The sequence below is a fragment of the Bos taurus genome, chromosome 18, assembly GCF_002263795.3.
Source record: "Bos taurus isolate L1 Dominette 01449 registration number 42190680 breed Hereford chromosome 18, ARS-UCD2.0, whole genome shotgun sequence".
Lineage (NCBI taxonomy): Eukaryota > Metazoa > Chordata > Mammalia > Artiodactyla > Bovidae > Bos > Bos taurus.
Window position 1 is genome coordinate 14,795,633 of NC_037345.1, and position 21,944 is coordinate 14,817,576.

The 21,944-nt window shown below is 49.3% G+C and overlaps 1 protein-coding gene across 1 annotated transcript in view; it reads left to right on the forward strand.

The window, feature by feature from the left end:
• GAS8 (growth arrest specific 8) overlaps positions 1–14,288 on the forward strand; it is a 37,109-nt gene extending 22,821 nt beyond the window's left edge. The window contains exon 12 of the mRNA XM_059876537.1: positions 13,074–14,288. The gene's annotated coding sequence lies outside the window, so the exon portion shown is untranslated. The remainder of the gene's footprint in view (positions 1–13,073) is intronic.
• Positions 14,289–21,944: the final 7,656 nt, after the last annotated feature.

A 21,944-nucleotide genomic window follows, 5' to 3' on the forward strand; every position in this document is an offset into this window, starting at 1 on the left:
GCGGGGTGACACCCTTGTGGTTGCGTTTTACCCCCTCCTACCTGCTCTGACCCTAGACCCCCAAGGTGCAGGGACCCGGCACACTGACAGCGTAGGGTGAAGACTGTGCAGAAATGAAGGAAGAGACAAGTCTGAGCACACAGGCATGAATCTCCTCGTTGTACTACAATATCACGTGATGTGCGCACGAACAGATTTTATGTAACATAAAAATAAGGGCATTCTGTATTTACAGTCTGCGTGACATTGCCTGACGGGTTGTGTTGCTCTGGGTGTGGGGTGGTTTTTCTTCTCGCTAAACTGCATGGTCTAATGATCGGATAGTGAGTGTTCTCAGTTTGAGCTTTAAGGATCAAGCCCCTCTGAGGTGGGGAAAGAGACCTCTGGCAAAGTTTGTGCATTGGTTACAACTGCTTTGGAGATAACCAGGAAATGTGTGTTTGAGGTAAATATGATGAGGTTTGGCAGGGCTTATGTTTTTAGGAGGTGACCCCACAGAGATACACACACCTGTTTAGGCAAACTGCTATGGGGATGGGACCAGAAACAAGCTTACTTCCCCAACGAGGAATAATTAAATCAATGAACTCCTCCACACACTGGCAGCTGTGCAGCCCAGTACAGAGAGTGAGTCCAGTCCAGCCCGGTACAGAGAGTGAGCCCAGTCCAGAGAGTGAGCCCAGGACAGAATGAATCCAGTCCAGAGAGTGAGCCCAGTCCAGAGAATGAACCCAGTACAGAGAGTGAGCCCAGTACAGCCCAGGACAGAGAATGAATCCAGTCCAGAGAATGAGCCCAGTCCACAGAGTGAGCCCAGTCCACAGAGTGAGACCAGTACAGCCCAGTACAGAGAGTAAGCCCAGTGCAGAGTGTTGGTATGTGAGTGAGCGGTGAGTAGTGGCTGGTGACTGGGGGGAGAGGCAGCTTTAGCCTCATGTTTGAATCTGCAGCAGCTTTCACTCCATTACAAGGGTTCGTTCACCTCTTCACCATCACAGGCTCAGGGTGCGGCTGTCAGAGTCTCCGTGTCGCAGAGGACAAAGCTGATGTGCAAAGGGGCTGTGTGCTAGAAAACTTCCTGGTGTGGGACACAGGCGAGTGATGCCAGGACCACGTCAGGGATGAGCAGTGTCAACGGGCTGATCATTTTCACTTTGTAACCTTTCCTTGTACACTTACAGTCTCAAATGTCAGAAGCAAGCTAACAAAAACAACAATCAAACTTTTTTGGCTGTCCTGTCACCCCCTCTGTCTAGAGCCCTGATGCCTTCTCTGCCCAAGAGAGAACCTAGTCCTGGGAGAGCACCGGGCAGGGCAGGGCATTGCCACAGCTGCTTCTGTGGCCCCACCAGGGCCCCTGCCCAGCCTGCAGGCTTCACCTGGAACCTGAGAGGGCAGGAGGCTGACTAAGAGCAGGCAAGGGGTCCAGCCTAATAGTGCCAGGGCCAGCCATGCCACGTTCACCATGTGACCCCTAAGCGGTAGCTGCCACACAGCACCTTCAGGCTCCTGGGAGCAAAGTGCAGCTCTGCTGGTGGGCCAGCCCTCCTCCTCCCACTCCCTTCTGACTGTGTGATGTGATGCTGGAGGTGCAGCAGCTCCCCAGCACAAGGAGGCACAACTTGTGCTAAGGAAGACATGAGACCACGAGGAGGAGACGAGCACCTCCCTTTCTGGTGTTGCCTCTGGGCCTCCTGGCAGGTGTGTGGGGCCTTTTGTGTCTGGATTGTGTTTTCTTGAGTGACCTTAAACCACTCCTTTTGATTGTTTCAAGCATGTAGCCCGAAGCATTCTGCCTGAGGAAGTTGAGATCATGCAGGTAAAACGTGCAACAGCACACAGGGTGCTCAGTGCTGTGGAACTGACAGTCCTTCCCGGGCAGCCACGACCCTGAGCAGTGACAAGAGACTCTCCCCATTGTGGTCCCAGGAAGAAGGAAGCTGGTCTGCCTGCTGTCCAGGTCCGAGCCGGTGCTGGGAGGTCCCTGCCTACCCTGACCACTGGAGTGGCCCAGGTGGGTGCAGCCTCTCAGGCTCCTCTGAGCCCCTGCTTCACACCTGCCTAGAGAGTCCTTCCAGGCTGCCGTGACAGGAATTTGTGGTGGGAACTCAACAGAAAGGGTGTGAAGGCAGCTGGGACCTTCCTTCACCAAGGACATAACATTGCCAGGTACACTGAGGTGATGCAGGTGTCAGGGAGGCCACTTCAGATGGCGGTACGTGCTGAGAAGGATACAGGGCACGGGGTACCAGAGGCTGATGGGCGGTGAGTTCAGAGAGTCGCCTTCTTGGAGGATGGGAGATGCTCAGATAGAACCACAGCTGTGGGCTGGAGTTTCAGGAGGGCCGGCCGATGGGCTGAGGAGGGTGAGGCTGGGGCCAGTGGCCGCAGGAAGGGTGCGTTTGGCCCCTGGTAGAATTTCTGCTCCCCAAGGACTGGGGTTATTGTCTGTCTCCTGACAACTGTTCCTGTGCCTGGAACATGACCTGGTGAGAGGCAGGTGCTAAACAAATATCCTTTGAATGAATGGACAGTCTGAGTATGCAGATGCACAGGACAGACAGTGTCAGGCTGCAGAGTGGGGGTTAAGTAGATTAGGAGGCAGAGAAAGGCATACAGGGTTTCTAAGCCCAACCTCCCAGCCCCCATTGGGCTCAGCTCCACCCAAGCCTGTCTGTTCTCCCAGACACTGTTTTTTATGGTAAACTCCCTCTGACCTTTGCTCACCTGGGTGTCCTGCTCTGCATGTCTTAAAAAGTGGCTCTGAGTCTGTTCCCACCACCTGCGCCTGGAGCTTCTTTATTCTTAAGCCAGGGAAGCCCCTTCCCTGCCTGGGGACGGCTGGACCTTGTCCGTGCCATGGACTCTGCTCTCTGCACTCGTCTGCCCGTTCAGGTCACTGCCTCGTCCAGGACTGGGAGCATTGATGGGTCAGGGTGTCCCCGCTGTTTCTAGCAGTCCGCCAGGCTGAGTCCCGCTGGGCTGCATCGTGACACCGCTGCTTACCAGTGACACAAGGGCCACCCTAGAGCACAGGTCATGGAATGTGCACTGGCCTCAGCTGGACGTTGCAGTCGGGCCAAAAGCCAGAGGGTCGATGCTGTTGGTGCCTGTGTATTTCTTGTTTGGAGATATGTCTGTTTAGTTCTTCTGCCCTTTTTTCGATTGGGTTGTTTGTTTGTTTTTTTTGTTGAGTTGTATGAGCTGTTTGTATGTTTTGGAAATTAAGTCCTTGTTGGTCACATTATTTGGAAATATTTTGTCCCATTCTGTAGGTTGCCTTTTTCATCTTATTTATGGTTTCCTCTGCTGTGCCAAAGCTTGTAAGTTTGATTAGGCCCCCTTTGTTTATTTTTGTTTTTATTTCTGTTGCCTTGGGAGACTGACCAAAGAAACCATTGGTATGATTTATGTCAGAGAATGCTTTGCCTGTGTTGTCTTCTAGGGGTTTTTACAGTGTCATGTCTTTCGTTTATGTCTTCATTGCTGTTGCCTGTTCTCATTGGCTGCAGTGTCTGTCCCTCACCAGTTGGGACAAGTGTCGATTCAGTGGCTTCACTGGGTGGCTCCCTGCTGACCCTTGACTTGTGGGTGCATCTGGCAGTGGGCATGCTGGTGGTCTCCACGTGCTAGCTGATGTGACATGGCACCGAGGGGTCTTGGCTGAGGGTGTTGGCGACGGCCGAGTTGTCTGTGCTGTCGGCTTCATTATCGCCACCCATGTCCAACGCTGAGACTCACATCACAGAGCTTCCTGCGGGGACAAAGGGGAGGGGAGTTGGTAGTCTCAGCCAGTGTGACAAGGCAAACTAGCATAAAATCTACAATCAAATGTATCCCTATTTAGTCTACTCATGATGGAGATGATAAATTGATATCAACTGATACAAGTTCCAGTTCAAATACTTCATCACAGTATTTTAATAGCTTCCACATGGTTTGCTTACTCTTCCAAAAATCTTTAGGGCATCCTTTCAATGTGACTGTCACTATCGGGGAATAGGTTCCCCTTGATGTGATTAACTTCAGGGCCTGGGAAACTGTTAAGTGCTGAAGGGGAGGGTGATGCTCCACACTCCCACCGTTCCATCATGCACTGCTCCCTTCTCCCCGCCCTTGTTAGGGGCGTCTTATCTGGCCACTGGCCACGGGGCTGGAGCTGGGCTGAGCACACGAACCAGAGGGGCAGAAGTGGTTGGTTGGGGGCTGGCCCAACGGGTTAGGGGCATGTGTCCTGGTTGTTAGAACTGAGCCTCTTCTGTTTGGTCCACTGATGGCCTGAGACGGCCTTGGCCTCACATGGGTGATCAGAACACAGCTCGTCTTGCCCGCTGAGCAGCACAAGGTCTCATGTGAGTGATCAGAACACAGCTTGTCTGCCCGCAGAGCAGCGTGGGGGCAGAGGAGGCAGCTGGTCCACTGATGGGGCCTGAGATGGCCTTGGCCTCGTGTGTGATCAGGACACAGCTTGTCTGCCTACTGAGCAGCGCAAGGCCTCACGTGCGTGATCAGAACACAGCTTGTCTGCCCGCAGAGCAGCGTGGGGGCAGAGGAGGCAGCTGGTCCACTGATGGGGCCTGAGATGGCCTTGGCCTCGTGTGTGATCAGAACACAGCTTGTCTGCCCACTGAGCAGCGCAAGGCCTCACGTGCGTGATCAGAACACAGCTTGTCTGCCCGCTGAGCAGCATGGGGGCAGAAGAGGCAGCATTGGTGGCTGCTGGTTGCAGGTTGGAGGGGAAGGAGAACACCCTCTCCCAGCTTCCTTTCCTGGGAAACGCCTGGTACTTTTCAGTCCTAGGTGTCGGTCAGAGACTCTGGGTTTGTGGACATGGCACCAACAGAAGCTTCCTAAGACACCGCGGCTGGAGGTGGGGCATGAGTTTGAGAGCGGGACGGCACCCCCTGAGGGAGAGGTTGGCCCTGGAATGGCCAGTCAGATTCCTGTTTTCAGGGGCAGGGTTGGGAGCATGAAAGGACAACCAGCAGCTGAGCAGGGATGGGGGCAGCCGCGGGCAGGAGGACCTGTGAGCAGGAGGGACACAGCAGGGGCGGGGCTGCCAGTGGATGACCCTGGGCTGTGGGTGACCCCAGATAGTGGACAGTGGCAGCCCCACAATCCCAGAAGGGCCCCCTTGCTGTGAAATGCTGCCTCCCCACCTCCGCCCCAGTCCCAGCACTCTGGACCAGGGTCTCTACTGCTTGAAGCCACAAAAGCCTTTGCAGTCCCGGAGCTGCCCTTGCTCGTCCCAAGAGGAACCTTCAGTGCAGTAAGATTTTCTTTGATCTTCATACTTTAGTTTCCCAGAGTCTTCATATTTTCCCTGGTGGTGTTTCCATGTGTCACTAAGACCCTCCATTGTCTAATGGTGGGCTTCCTGTCACAGATCTCTCAGAGGCCATCTGCTGGGTAAATGCAGGTTCGCCAGACCTCTCAGAGGCCGTCCACTGGACGAATGCAGGCTCTTGGTCATTCTAGTCTGTCACAGACCTCTCAGAGGTAGTCAAATGAATGTTCATCGCTCTGGCCTGTCCAAGACCTCTCAGAAGTCATCTGCTGGGTGCATGTGGGCTTGTGGTCACTCTGGCCTGTCATAGATGTCTCAACTTCTCAGAGGCCACCTGTTGGGTGCATGTGGGCTTGCCAGACCTCTCAGAGGCCGTTTGCTGGGTGAATGCACATTCATGGTCACTCTCGTCTGTCACAGACCTCTCAGAGGCTGTTCGCTGGGTGAATGCATACTCATGATCACTGTGGTCTGTCACATATCTCTCACAGGGTGTCTGATAGGTGAATATGGGCTTGTGGTCACTCTGGTCTGTCATGGACCTCTCAGAGGCCATCTGTTGTGTGAATGCAGGCTCGTGGTTGCTCTGGCCACACAGTCTCCATGGGGCTGTCAAGAGGCACTGTGTGGCTGCCCCAACTGGGAGCCCCTTATCCCACTCTTGCTGCCCACAAGCTAGGTCTGGAGAAGGCCAGTCCCAGTGAGAAGCCGCTTTCTGACTTCATCTCACATCCCAGGAACTAGTCTTCCAGCCTAAGCAGGTCACTCAGGATTTCCTGTGTTAGTGCTCATGGCTCACATCACCTAGAGAGAGTGTTTGAGCTGGGGACACATGTCCCCTGCCACTGGACATGACACAAGACCGTGTTCCCAGGGATGGACCAGAAAAGGCGATGGGAGACCCTCTGCCCTACTTGCACTGTGCCCCCAGCCCCTGCCTTATCCCCACTCAGATATGGAATGTGGAAGAGAAGGAGGGGAACCTGGGTCCCCAGTGAGGCCCGCTCAGCAAAGCTGGGCCTTGGTTGGGCTTGGAGTTTGTGACCAAGAGTTTGCTCGACAGGGCGCCTCGTTTAGAAGGCCTCCTGCAGTGTAGGTTTTAGGGCTACATAGCAACTAAGCACAGAGCATGGTGGCTGAGCTGGTGGCTGAGCTGGTAGCTCTGGATCCTGCAGGCTGAATGCTGAACCCTGAATGTTGGAAGATTGTCTGGAGTCACAGGACATGCTTGCTCTCTCTGCTGAGGTGATCACAATGGGGACCCAGGTTCCCCCTCCTACCTGCTAGCAGCCATCAGACTGCAGCCACTCCTCACTGTGAACCCTGAGGAATCTCGGGAAGGAGAAGAATACCTGCTCTCTAGCAGCTATCAGACTACAGCCAGTCTCCACTGTGAGCCCTGAAGAAACTCAGGAAGGAGAAGACAAGATATTGGCCCCAGATGGTGAAGTGTGTATCAAAAGGAATAATTTCAATGAGACGACTCTTGCATCTTCCCATATAGAAAAGTGCTAAATTCCTTACCTTTAGATGCTGCCTCCAGTTTTGAAGTCCTAAAAGATTCTCACTGAATAAAACTTAACTCTCATACCTATGTTATAAATATTTTTATGTCTACACATGTGAAGTAGACATTTTCCAAAGAACAACAGAAGACAAATCTCGACATTCAGAACACTGGCACCAATGGTGGACACGCCCCCAAAGATGTAACTGATGGAGTAATTAGAACAGTCATCACCCCTTTTTCCGTAAGATTGTGGAATGGACACTGACAGTGGGGAATTGTTACAGGGAAGAACAAAATCTGACTCCATGTTTTAAAATTAAAAAAAAAATGAAATCCTTTACTTTAAGCTTTGCTTCCTGTTGGCTTGTTTACTGTAAGGATACTGTCCATACGTAATGGCCCACCTCAGGAAACCCTGCCCTCTGCTTTTGTTCAGGACCTGTCCACCTGTGGATGGGTACAGGAAGGAAGAAAGTAACACATCTCCTCCCGAGCCTGGCCATTCCAGGAGATATTTGCCAGATTAATGGCCTTTTTACTTTATTTCCTTACCTCCCCAGCTCTGTGTCCTATAAAAGACACTGGCATCCAGACCCCAACAAGGTGGCTTCTTTAAGACATTAGTCCGCTATCTTCTTGGTCTGCTGGCTTTCTAAGTAAAGTCATATTCCATGCCTCAGCACCTCACCTCTGATTTATTGACCTGTTGTACGGCAAGCAAAGCGAGCTTGGACTTGGTAATAATCCCACATGCCTTGCAGTCAAAAAATCAAAACATAAAGTGGAAGCAATATGTAACAAATTCAACAAGGACTTCAAAAATGGACCATATCAAAAAAGACCTGAAGCCAAAACCCAAAAAGAACTCAGTGGTTGTCTGAAATTTTTAGAAAAGGGGTTAGTACTCTCATGCCAGTACCCCCTGAAGCCACACTGGACAGTTAGGCCCTGTCCGACATTCAGGACACCTTCTCCAGACCCCAGGTAGTGCTGCCCCCAGTGCTCACCTGGATCTCAGGAGGTAGAAGAGACACAACCTAGGGGGTCTCTTCCCTTGTCCAGGGGAGCGTCACACCAGCCACCCTATCTCCCTGCCTATAATAAACACACCATAAGGAGCGTCTTGTCGGCACCTGGGCCAGTGATGCTGTGAACACCTGGACTGCCTTGTCCTTGTGAGATTTGATATGAAGACAACACAGAAAGAGAATTAGCCAAGAAGGATTTGATCACAAGTAAACCCCTCTTCACAGGGACCCTGTGAGACCCAAGCACTTGCTCTGCTCACCCTGCACTGACTTTTGGGAACTGGCCTTTGTCATTCTCTGGGCAGGAGGTGGGAGAGACAACCTAGTCTTTATTCTACCTCCTGAGACTCAGGTGGGCACTGAGGGCAGCAGAACCTTCATCTGGAGTCCAGAGAGGGTGTCTTTTTTTTTTTTTTTCAGAGAGGGTGTCTTGAATGGACAGGGCCTAACCATTCAGTGAGGCCAGCCCTTGTCCATACTGCACTGACCTGCTGCAGGGTCTTGGGTTCCCTGGCATCCAGCTCACCCATCGCTAACCCCAGCTTGAGGTGTCTTGGGAGCCCCTCACTGGCAGGCACCCAGGAGTAGAAAGCTGCATACCCAGCGAGAAATAAAAATTTCCTCCTTAGTCTCCACACGAAAGGGAACTGTGAGCAGATGAAGCCACCAAAGAGAGGGCCAAGTTAACACTGAGGCCGAAGACCTGTTTCATGTTTCCTAAGCTCACAGGCACCCAGCACTTCCTGTTACCTAAAGTAATCAGCGCTTCATAGTTCCTTTTCACATTCCTATATCAGGCTTTACCCCCATTATCCCATCTGTGCCCATTCTTCCTTGCAGAAGTATATGGAAATGTCTTTGAAAGCATCTTTGGCCTAAGAAAAATAATAGAGTTCATCAGTGACTTACTCATATAAGTCAGACTTTAGAGCTGGGCCTTCTCTTCCACCTTGGGTGCAGGGAGAAGCCTGAAGCTAGTGGATGGGCTCTGTGAGACAGGGATGAATAATTTCCTTCCGGACTATGTCCTGCTTAACTGAGCAAACACTGAGCCTCCTAACTGTCCCTGGACACAGAGCAGTTGATGATGCTAGTGTCCTGTTCCACCCCAGTCTATCCCACCGTCTCAGACAGGACCGGTACTCCCATCCTGTGTATGTTCACAGAGTTTACTCCGTGGCGCAGGCAAGCAGTCTGTGGTCCTTCAGGGACCACCTCCATGTCCTTCCTGTGGGGCCGGCTTAGAGTCCAGCTTTGCCACTCTGCCGCTCACCGTGGGCTTCCACTCTGTTCTCCCAGTATCTCCCTCAATGCTCTCCTCTGGGGACCTGTTGGGGCTCATGGCCATGGCACTGCCTCAAGGCCAAGGTTACCTGTGGAAGAAAAAGATGCTGAGATAGCCTAGACAACTGTCCAGGGCCACGTCTGTCTTCCTTGTGTGGAGTGTCCAGGGCAGGAAGGTGTGGGGAAAGTCGGGGTGGGGGTATTGGTGGGATGGAGGGATCCTAACCAGCTATGGCAGACCAGCCTAATGTGAACTAGATTTGGTTTCTTTGATTCCCCTACAATTCAGCCCCTCTGAGGAAAGGCACTGGGAGTGTTGTGTCTGTGGGTGACAGAGGGAGTCCTGAGGAGACCTGGAAGCCCCTAACTGCTGGACTGGGGTCAGGTTGAAATCAGGGCTCTGTTCCAGTGCCTGGGAGGGAATATTTCTCCAAAAAGTGTTTTGGGGATCTCCGCCTGGGTACTCTGGGAAAATCTGGGCACAACATGGGTTCTACATCTAAGGGACAAGTCGCTTGGCTTCAGGAGATCTGGGTCACACCGGCTGAAGGAACTGGGGTTCCTCAGAAGGAGGGGATTGGGGGGGTGTCTTTTGGCTGATGTAGAATGCACAGGGTGAGAGAACTTGGGATCTTTGAGGCTGAGGAAATTGGGGATCTCTCATTAAGGGGCTTTAGGCGTCCAACATGCAGGACAGTTGGGGTCTTGAGCATGACAGGATTAAGAGTTCCCAGGCTAAAGTATTCGGGGTCTCTGAGGATAAGGAAATTTGGTCTCTCTGCAGGTGCTGTTTTTAGGGTGCCTCAGGCTGAGGGGAATTGGGGTTCCTCTAGATATTTGGGGGTCGCAGCACTAGGGGATTCGGTGTTTCTGGGATTTGGGGTTTCCCAGCCTGGAATTGGAAGAGGCCAGGCTAAGAGTTTACGAGGGTTTCACAGGGCGCTTTTCCGTCTATCCTCCGGCGCTGCCCAACCCGGCCCGGGGCGCGCCCGGAGCTGGGCGGCGTCCAGCCGAGCCTAGTCCAGTCCTCCCGGGCTGAAGATGAGCGAAAGGCGAGCAGCCGGCTTATACAGGCCTGTCAGGCACAAGCCTCCAATAGGCGTTGCGACCGAAGCAGCCCGGCCAATAGGCGCCGGGAGAGTGCGGAGCGCGCAGAAGGTCCCGCCCCACCACTCGGGGATTGGCTGCTCTGCGTCTCGCGCGTGTCTGTCAGGAGGCCTCCAGCGCGCAGGCGCATCTTGGCAATTGTCTTTGTTTTCAGGTGCAGTCTTAGTCCTGGAGCCTGAAGTCGGCGGTGGGTCCTCAGGCAGGGTGTTTCCTTCCAGTTCCCTGAACTAGACTCTCGCCTCCACCAGACTTGAAGTCCTGCTCTCGAACTTTCTCCCAGGCCCACCTGTGCCCTACTTTGTCAAATCCAGTTTTGGCAAGAACTGTATGTGATGAGTACCGCGTTATTCAGGGGAAAACTGTGTAATTAACTAAATCAGATGAGACACAAGATAAATAACATATGGACAAAGATTTAAACGCAATGCATGGAATAATAAGTATATTAGGGAAAACTTGGAGGATTTTTAACCTCAAAGTAGAAGTGGTACTGATGAGTAATCTGTATATTTAATGTAGGTATAGGCTTCCCTGGTAGCTCAGACGGTAAAAAATCCTCCTGCAATACGGGAGACCTGGCTTCGATCCTTGGGTTGGGAAGATCCCCTGGAGGAAGGCATGGCAACCCACTCCAGTATTCTTGCCTGGAGAATCCCCATGGACAGAGGATCCTGGCAGGCTACAGTTCATGGGATTGCAAAGAGTTGGACATGACTGAGCGACTAAGCACAATGTAGGTATTAAAAGGCTTCAGAAATGAGCCATAAATAAAACCTCAAAGCCCTACCAGTGTTTTCCATAAAAGGAGGCATTGAACTGGAGGATGATGGATCCACAGAAGAGAATTTGTTTGACACCTACTGGCTTCACAAGATAAAATGGGGACACTGTTTCTGGCCCTTGCTTAGCTTTGCTTGCAGAAAAATAACATGATTTCCATGTATTGAAAGCAAGACAACTGACTGTAGAATTATTATCAAGGGGGCGCCAGGAGTGCTGGTTGGGAGTCTGGATGGAGAGGTGTTACCAGAAAAGTGGATTTGCCTCTCAGGGGTTGTTGAACCAGAAGCTACAACTCAGCCAAAGCTCATCGGAAGGAAAGGTGTATTACTTGAAGACGTATGGAGAACATCAGGAGTTTTCCAGAGCAATGTCTCTTCAAACTACAGTTCAGTTCAGTTCAGTTCAGTTGCTCAGTTGTGTCCAACTTTTTGCGACCCCGTGAATCGCAGCACACCAGGCCTCCCTGTCCATCACCAACTCCCGGAGTTCACTCAGACTCACGTCCATTGAGTCAGTGATGCCATCCAGCCATCTCATCCTCTGTCGTCCCCTTCTCCTCCTGCCCCCAATCCCTCCCAGCATCAGAGTCTTTTCCAATGAGTCAACTCTTTGCATGAGGTGGCCAAAGTACTGGAGTTTCAGCTTTAGCATCATTCCTTCCAAAGAACACCCAGGGCTGATCTCCTTCAGAATGGACTGGTTGGATCTCCTTGCAGTCCAAGGGACTCTCAAGAGTCTTCTTCAACACCACAGTTCAAAAGCATCAATTCTTCGGCTCTCAGCTTTCTTCACAGTCCAACTCTCACATCCATACATGACTACTGGAAAAACCATAGCCTTGACTAGACGGACCTTTGTTGGCAAAGTAATGTCTCTGCTTTTCAATATGCTATCTAGGTTGGTCATAACTTTCCTTCCAAGGAGTAAGTGTCTTTTAATTTCATGGCTGCAGTCACCATCTGCAATGATTCTGGAGCCCCCAAAAATAAAGTCTGACACTGTTTCCACTGTGTCCCCATCTATTTCCCATGAAAAGTGATGGGACCAGATGCCATGATCTTCGTTTTCTTGAATGTTGAGTTTTAAGCCAACTTTTTCTCTCTCTTCTTTCACCTTCATCAAGAGGCTTTTTAGTTCCTCTTCACTTCCTGCCATAAGGGTGGTGTCATCTGCATATCTAAGGTTATTGATATTTCTCCTGGCAATCTTGATTCCAGCTTGTGCTTCTTCCAGCCCAGCGTTTCTCATGATGTACTCTGCATAGAAGTTAAATAAGCAGAGTGACAATTTGGGGAAGCTTTACTCTATTGGAACTGGCATGTTCAGGCTTCCCTGGTGGCTCAGATGGTAAAGAATCCGCCTGCAGTGCAGGAGACCTGGGTTTGATCCCTGGGTGGGGACGATTCCCTGGAGGAGGGCATGTCAACCCACTCCAGTATTCTTGCCTGGAGAATCCCATGGGCAGAGGAGCCTGGCAGGCTTCAGTCCACAGGGTCGAAAAGAGTTAAACACAACTGAAGTGATTTAGCATGCACACTCCATAGTAGCTGTTCCCAGTTGACTTTCCAGCATTGATGGAGGAGGGTTCTCATTTCTCCACACCCTCTCCAGCCTTGGTTCTTTGTAGAATGTTTGACAGTGGCCATTCTGATCGTTGTGAGGTGATAGCTCATTGTAGTTTTGATTTGGATTTCTCTAATATTTAGCAAGGTTGACAATGTTTCCTGTGATTTTTTTTAAAGGTTATGAATTAAACCTCTTGCAGATGACTTCTTGAATGTCTGCCCTGTTTTTCGATGAACACTCCTAGAACATTTTTTGAGGGCAGTTGTTTACTCAACCCCACAGGCCTTCTGAATATTGTGTCCATCAGCACAGCTTTTAACGTTGCTGTTATGAAAAACGGCCACAGGGTGGAAGCATTTCTTCATGCCCCTTTCTTTTTTCTTTTACTTTCTCTGTAATTTCATTTTGATCTTATATTGGAATAGAGTTGATGTCCAATGCTGTGTTTGTATCAGGTGTACAGGAACTTAATTCAGCCATGCATAAATGCATATCTATTCCATTTCAGGTTCTTTTCCCCATATACAGAAGATCCTAAAAAGTACTGAGAAGCAAGTCAGAGAAGAGAATAAAATGCAGCAAGATGTGGTGGAGGTGTTGGAAACAAATGGAAAATCCAAGAAATGTAATCCTGTAGAAGCAGGACTCTACAATATTTTTGCATATTTATTTATTTATTTGTCTTTGTCAGCAGCTGAGCAGGGATGGGGGCAGCCGGGATCATGACACTCGTGACAATCCTGTGACACTCGGGATCATCATTGCATCCCACAAAGTCTTTGATTGAGATGCATGGACTCTCTAGTTGTGGCTTGAGGGCTAGTTGCTCTGAGGCCTGTGGGATCTTAGTTTCCAGACCAGGCATCGAACCTGACTCCTGCATTACAAGGTGGATTCTTAAACCCTGAATGCTCAGGGAAGTCCTGAAAGCTCTGCAAATTTAAAGCATGGAAACTGGATTTTGGGATTCTTGATGGTGGATCCATTTTGTCTAAGAAACTGCCAGAGAAGCCACTCACCATCCCTACTGGCTTTGATTTTGAAACAGAGAAAGAATCAAACAATGAGAAGCAAAGAAGGTATGGGAGGATAAGCACTTTAAATTTCATGTGGAGCCTTGCCTTTCTTGTAGCTTGTTAGATGTTGTGGGTGTTCCTGAAAAGAAAGAAATTCCACTCATTGACCCCAGATCACCTGCCTTTGTTTGGAAGAAGAGAACCCCAAAACTCAGCTAAGAAGATGAAGACGAGGAACAGCCAATAGTGATAAGAGCTTAACAATTGCCCTACTGCGGAGTACCTTTTAAGCCCAAAATCCCAGTGAGGAGAACTATGGAAATAGGCCCTTTCTCTTTTGATTCAAAAAATTAATTTACAGGAGAAGAAAATAAAACAACTGCAGAAAGGAGAGGTGCCCAACTTCTAGGCACTTCCTTTGCTTCATTTTAACACCATTAACCTGCAGGAGAAGATGAAGAATACAACTCAGGCTGAGCCTTCTGCTTGGAGCCTGGCAGAAGAGGTGCTTGAAGGCACACACTTGGGTTCTCTCCGTGCCCCGGTGATAAGAAAGGCTCCTCCTGGTGTGAAGGAGAGAGCAGCTCTGGTTCCCAGATGGTATCTGCAGCCGAGTCTAGTGGTGGAGTCGACTAGAGAACTTGGGTGGTACCCACATAGTCAACGGCTGCTCATTTACAGTAATTTGTGTGGCTTCCATCCTCCTCCTGTGTTTTATAAATGTCAAAATATATAGTAATTTATTCACTTAAAGTGTAATTTTTACTGCTTTTATCCTTTACTTTTTATATTTAAATCTAAAAATAAAGATACTTGATTTCATTTATAGTTTATGTCTGATTCTTTTCTCTTCTCTGTGGAAAATGAATTTGGAGTTAAGGGACCCTTTTCTATGAGGGGGGAGCCTCGTTAACCGCCTGATGAGTATGAGACTTGACTGATGTGTCCCTCACCAAGGCTGTCTGCCAGCTTCTGGTGGAGCTGCTGTTCATACACCTTCTTCCTTTGTTGGTGCTGATGATAAGGGAACGCTGAGCAAGACATATTTTAAGTCCTCCTGTGACCTAGGCTGGAATCAATATGTTTGTTGCCAGGGTCCAGCCCCAGCAGGATCCAGGGGTACCCTCAGGATGACGGCATCGGTGATAAGGAAAGTAAAAAAAAGGGAGAGAAAGAGGCTTGATCTTCCTTGGTTTACACAGAAAGCCAATAAAGCTCCTGGCACGGAACTTGCTCTGTTCACGGAGGCCGCAGGCGCCCTCTCAGTGGCATGAGGACGCAGGACACCCCCTCCCTGGTGAAGACGCAGGGCACCTTCCCGATCAGGTCTTAGAAGCCCAGGCAAAAAAGTGAATTCAGAGAGCCCCTGTGCCCCAAGGAGTCATCCTGAAAGAAGAACAGAGAGAGAAAAGGAAAAAAGAATGACATGGGGAGACCAAGCTTCGGTGAGTGAGGCCCATAACTTTATTTTCAAAAGGAACTTTTATACCTTGACTTGTACATAGAGGGAAATGAAAGATGCAAAGTCATGCAGAGTCAGCCCACACATTACATCTGTTTTGTCTTTAGCAAAACCAGGATTTTTTCTGCATACCTTTCCCACAAACAATGTTGTGTACATTATCTTCTGGCCTTGGAGGCCTGTGGACATTTTATGACCCTTTTTTGATAAAGGCTGATCAGCCAGAAAACTTATTTTCCCTTGAAGTGTTTTTTCTTTATATTTCTAATCTATGTCAGCCTCAGAAAGTGCTAAACAGAGTTACATTCTCACGGAGCAAAGGTGCAGTGGGTCACAACAAAGAAAGAACCAATTAGCTCAAAGGTCTGATGTGGTTAATTCCAAGGCTACTACTTGTTTTTTTACATTCCAACTATGCTAACTAATGCACTCCCAGGTGCACAGTGGATAAGGGATATGGGCACTTGGCAGCAAGCATTGGCTCAACAATGAAATCTTACACCAGCAGTACTCTAATAGTTTTTAACTCTTTGAAAGGCTCTATATTTTTAGAATGTTTTAGGCTTCCCGTGTCTCTCACGATTGGGAGGCTGTGAACAATCACATGTGTAGCTGCAAGAGTCTGGATAAACCTGTCAGGCAAGCTAGAAAGCCATCAGAGGGGTTTGAATTGAAACACTCCTATCGTGCCCAGGAGACTTATTAACTAAAGCCCTAAGTTGACTTTTTCCAGAGAAAGGTGGTCGGGGATAGCCCCCTGTTAATGTCAGAAGAGTTGGTGAAAGGCACAAAATAGTAAGACAGACAGATTCTGGTTTTGGGGTAGATGCTTGAGCAGATCCAGGGAATCCCTCGAGGCCTGATCCGCCTTTGCCTGTCAGGTTCTCTCCGCATGACCTTTGTCATGGGTGGGATCTCCCGTGGTGGCTCCCGGCAGTTTGTCTTACTAAAAATTAAAAAAAAAAGAGACCGTTCCCTACTCCTCTCCACAGTGATTCTTAGCTTTTACATCTCATCAGCACCATAGGTATTCTCTTTCCTCCATATCTTCTCCACCATTTATCTTTGTAGACTGAGGATGGCCTTTCAAACAGGTGCAGAGTGTTCCCTCGCTGTGGTTTTGATTTGCATGTCTCTAACAATTCCTGATGTGCATCTCATTTTCATGGATTTTGATTTTAACTAGTGTGTGTGGAATTGACTGTGGACACTTTCTTCTTCACAGTCTGACCAGTTTTTATTTATTTTCAATTAGTTCAGTTCAGTTCAGTTCAGTCACTCAGTCGTGTTGGACTCTTTGCAACCCCATGAATCACAGCACGCCAGGCCTCCCTGTCCATCACCAACTCTCAGAGTTCACCCAAACTCACGTCCATTGAGTCGGTGATGCCATCCAGCCATCTCATCCTCTGTTGTCCCCTTCTCCTCCTGCCCCAATCCCTCCTAGCATCAGAGTCTTTTCCAAAGAGTGAACTCTTCACATGAGGTGGCCAAAGTACTGGAGTTTCAGCTTTAGCATCAGTCCTTCCAAAGGACACCCAGGACTGATCTCTTTAGAATGGACTGGTTGGATCTCCTTGCAGTCCAAGGGACTCTCAGGAATCTTCTCCAACACCACAGTTCAAAAGCATCAATTCTTCGGCGTTCAGCTTTCTTCACAGTTCAACTTTCACATCCATACATGACCACTGGAAAAACCATGGCCTTGACTAGATGGGCCTTTGTTGGCAAAGTAACGTCTCTGCTTTTGAATATGCTAGGTTCAATTAGTTACCCATGGAAAATTTTAAAGTGCCGTTATCATTTAGAGCCCAGCAATCCTTGTGAATATGAAGTGTTCATAAGTGTGGCAGTGAAATAAGAAATAGTTCTCTTTTTCTCTTTTGCCTTTTGAGTCCTTCTCTACTTTAACTGTTCCTGATCTACAGTCTGCATTGATAACTAAGTTTCCTTCTTTACAGAAGACTAATCTGTTATGTAAGCTATATCCTGCACCTGTGTGTGTGTGTATGTTAGTTGCTTAGTTGTGTCTGATTCTTTGTGATCCCATGGACTGTAGCTCACCAGGCTCCTCTGTCCATGAAATTCTCCAGGTAAGAATACTGGAGTGGGTTGCCATACCCTTCTCCAGGGATATCCCCCACCTATCGCCCTCTAACTCTGCATGAGCCATACTTTGCATCTATTATCTTTTAATTTCATGCTAGTCACATCCTTAAGTTAAGTGATGCTTAACTTTACGTTACTCTTTCTGCAAACCTTCCCTTGTCATGTGTTTGTCCCTCTTTCTGCATTACGGAGAGAAAGGCACAGTGCAATCCACAAAAGGCAATGGATCCAACTCCTGGGACTGCCTGCCAGACCCAAGTTATTGGGCTCGCTGACACAGCCTGTTGACTGTTTTGAAACAATGCAAAAAGAAAGCATACAGGATCCTTACGTGTTTGCTCTTTATCTCCAGCCTCTGACTGTGAGCCCTAACTGTGTGATCCCCTTGACTCCCTATTGGGGGAGACACAGTTCTTGAGCATAAGCCTACTGTGTTCTCTCTTCTTCCAGCTTGGGGATTAAAGCCCTCTTTCTATTTCCTCCAAAAAACATTTATTTCCACAAAGGTATAAGGTTCCCATATTCTTGTTCCTTTTTGCATTGTTTCAAAACACTCAATAGGTTAATCTTCTGCAAAGAAGGAAACTTAGTTATCAATGTAGACTGCTAGATCAGGAACCGCTAATGTAAAGAAGGAATCAAAAGGCCAAAGAGAAAAAACTTTTATTTTTATTTCACTGTAGCATAAGCAATAGCTTTAAAGTTTCTGTTGCAGGAAATAGCCACAAGGAGACAGAATTTCTTCACGCCTTACTCCTGTTACTACAGTAACCAGAACCTTAGGGTTACTCCTACTCTGTGGTTTCTTCTGACAGGTGCCAGAAGCCTGTGTCTCATTAATCCTTTTTTGTTTGTTTGTTAAACTTAATGTTTACTTCTTTTGGAGGATAGCTGACTTACAATGTTGTGTTTGTAGGTGGAGAGATTCTTCATCAGTTATCCCCATACACATTGATTCATCTTTGCTTTTATCACATACATATTATTATAGAGTGTGTAGTACAGCACCTTTCTCAAAGTAGGTCCGTGTTGATTCTATATTCTACGTGTATTTGTGACTATATTAATCCCAGCCTCCTAATTTATCCCTTCCACCCAGAACTCCCCTTCAGTAACCATGCTTGTTTCCTAAGACTGTGCGTGTATTTCGCTTTTATAAAATAGCTCATTGGTATCAGTTTCTCCTTCTGAAGTACTTCACTTACTATGATTGTCCTAGATTATCCCTGCAAATGGCATTTTTTTCATGGCTGAATCATATTCCATTCTTTGCATATATGACTTCTTTATTCATTCATCTGTCCATGTACATTTTGGTTACTTCCATATCTCAGCTATTGTAAATGCTGCTCCAGTGCATGCTTGTGTGTGTGTGTGTTGTTGCTGTTCAGTCGCTACTTCTTTCTTGCAAAACTGAGACAGACCCCACAAGACACTCAGTCCCCTTTTACCTCCCTCAGCCTCTGGCACCCACCATTCTGCTTTCTGTGAATACGGAGCCGACTGCTCTAGGGGCTTGTATGAGTGGACTCAAACATCATTTGTTCTTTCGTTTCTGGTTTATGTCACTGAGCATAATGCCCTAGGGTTCATCCGCGCTGTAGACTGTGTCAGAATTGCCTTCCTTTCAGGCTGGACAACATTTATTGTGTGGATGGACCATGGTCTGCTTGTCCGTTCTTCTGTTGAGGGACCCAGGGAATATCTACATTCATCTCTCACGTCTTGTAATATTTGTGGAATAACTTCAGAAAGTCCCATGATGATCCAAAAGTCACTCACCACTAGCTACTTTATAAACTTTTTTTATTTTGAAACCCATCAAAGCTCAGAAGAAGGGAAGAATGCATGTGAGCTTCACTTGTGTTTAGGAATGAACGCCTTAGGGTATTCATTTTACTTCCCGTGTGTGTGCTATGCGTGTGTGCGCGCCTGTTTGCAGACATATGCTGTTTGTGTGCATGGTGTAGGTGCACAGCGCATTATGTGTGCAGCATGGGCGTGTGTATTTTTGTGGTAATGGATCATGGGCTGGGGGCTTGGGGCCCGAGCTGGGCAGGCGGGCGCAAGTGGGAGCTCCCTGTGGGTTCTTTGCTCTGATGGTGTCTATGCCCCACCTCTGCCCGCATTCTCCACTTGGATGCAGCGCGGTGCCCTGTGGGCGTCAACCCCGGCACGAAGTCACTTGACTGTGAGCCTAGGAGGTGTCAGGCTCCCTACCCCTCCACCCTGCAGGGAAGCAGGACTTGAGCGCGCTCCATCCCTGACCATCAGTATGGACGGACCCACTCTACCCGCCGGACCCTGCAGGACTGTCCTTTTTGGGAGGCCAGGGCAGCGCCTCCTGCTGGAAGCCTGGGACGCTGCAGCCGGGCCACTTGATCTGTCCTGCCACGCTCCAGGAGGTTCCTGGCTCTCCCCTGGGCCCTGACCACCACGTGGCCACAGAACCTGGTGACGGTTTTATTTTGCCTGTTGGAATGTTTAGCGACAAATCTTTTGTTCCATTTCCTGATGTGGGTGACGTGTGGAGCCCAGTGATGATTTCTTCTTCAAGAAAGGTACATCCTCATTCTCACATGTGGGTGAGCCCCCTGTCCAACCATGAACGACCCCAAATGTGTGACCTGTGCCTCCTGGCACAGCCCTAAGTTTCTTTGAACCTGACCAAGTTCTGTCTACAGAGTAGATTCAGACCTCTGCAAGTCCTGACTACACTGCTTATGTTTAGATGAGATCATGTGCTTCTACACTGAGAACATTTACACCTGACTGGGTTCTCTGTGCAGTAGGACATGGAGACCTGGGTGGAGACCCGGCCTGGCCTCTGTCCTGGAAAACTCCATGCCTGTGTCTGAATGTCAGTGCTCAGATGTCTGGGGTCTGGAGCTGAGGTGGGTTTCTCTGGGTAATCATGGGGCTCCATGGCCCTCCCAGGGGTCAGTGCTGAGGTAGGGCTCTTAGTCTTTCCTTCTGACGAGTTCACCTCCCCCTGGGGCTCACCAAGACACCTCAGGCAGGCTACCTGGTTGTTGTTCAGTCTCTAAGTCGTGTCCAACTATTTGCAACCCCATGGGCTGCAGCATACCAGGCTTCCCTGTCCCCCACTATCTCCTGGTGTTTGCTCAAACTCATGTCCATTGAGTCAGTGATGCCATCCAGCCATCTCATCCTCTGTTGTCTCCTTCTCCTGCCTTCAATCTTTCCCAGCATCAGGGTCTTTTCAAATGAGACAGTTTTCCCCATCAGGTGGCCAAAGTATTGGAGCTTCAGCTTCAGTGTCAGTCTGTCCAACGAATATTCACAGTTGATTTCCTTTAGGATTGATGGGTTTGATCTCCTTGCAGTCCAAGGGACTCTCAACCGTCTTCTCCAGCACTACAGTTTGAAAGCATCAGTTCTTCGGTGCTCAGCCTTCTTTATGGTCCAACTCCCACATCCATACATGACTACTGGACAAACCATAGCTTTGACCATATGGACCTGGCTTGGTTACACATTGGGGGCCCGCTGACCACAGCCATGGTGTCCTGACTAAGTGAACATGTGACCCCAGGTTGAGGAGTCTGGGGACTGTGTGAGTCTCACCCCATCTGCATGGGTCAGAATCATATGCAGAGGGAGACCATACACTCAAAGCTAAGAAAAAGGGAAGAATACATGTGAGCTTCACTTGACTTGTGTTTAGGAAATGCATTACAGTATCATTTTATACAGGCCTGTGCCTATTCCCTCTTTATCCCTGTGAGTGAGGTTCCCCATCCCTGGGGCTCCTGGAGACTCCTCAGGTGAGCTCAGGTAATTATTCCAACTCACTAGCATGAGCATGGCGAGAAGGGAGCAGGTGTACCTGCGCAGTTGATTGCAGGGCACACGAATCAGGCAAAAAGCCAGTGAGTAGCAGGTGAGGTTGCTGCTGTGATCTCCTTCCAGTAGACCGCCCATGCTCAGCAGCGACCAGACCTGCTCCTCGTCTTCCAGCGCAGCGTCTGGTGTGTTTTCACAGCACCTCAGCCAGCACCAAGGTAGTGTGTTCAGCATTATCGTGACAGCTGTAAAAAAAAGTTAATATCACATAGAACCAAAGGGAAAAGAGGAGGACTTCTCTGGGACAAGTGTGGGGGAAGGAAACCCCCCCCCAACACTTCTATCTACCAAGCCAGGAGCTTATAGGAACTCACTCGTTCCACTGTAGGGGCCCAGCCAGCAGAGACCTGCTGTCCTAACCAAGGGTCTTGCCACCCCAGGTGCAGGGTCTGGGAGGGGTCAGCCTGGTCAGCCATTGATTTTCTCAGTCTGTGAGTCTGTTTCTGTTTTGTGAAGACTGTGGAGACTGTGGTCATGTGACCCCAGGTACAGGGTCTGGGAGGGGTCAGCCTGGAGACTGTGGACATGTGAGCTCAGATTCAGGGTCTGGGGCGGTCAGCCTAGAGACTGTGGACATGTGAGCTCAGGTTCAGGGTCTGAGGGTGGTTCACCCTGGAGACTGTGGACGTGTGAGCTCAGGTTCAGGGTCTGGGGGGGGTTCACCCTGGAGACTGTGGACGTGTGAGCCTGCGTGCAGGGTCTGTGGATTGTGTGGGTCCCACCCCATCCACAGGGTCTGGATCCTGTACCGAGAGGACCGCATGTCTGCTCTTTACCTCGGTGTGTCTACACTGCTCTGAGATTTCCAACATCTGAATTGAGGGTGTTGCCCAGCTTAACCTGTGGTCCTTTAACGTCTCTTCATATTGTCACAGTCACATGAGGTCAGGCACCTCTGAGTGAGTTGCCGCTCTGCATTCTGCTG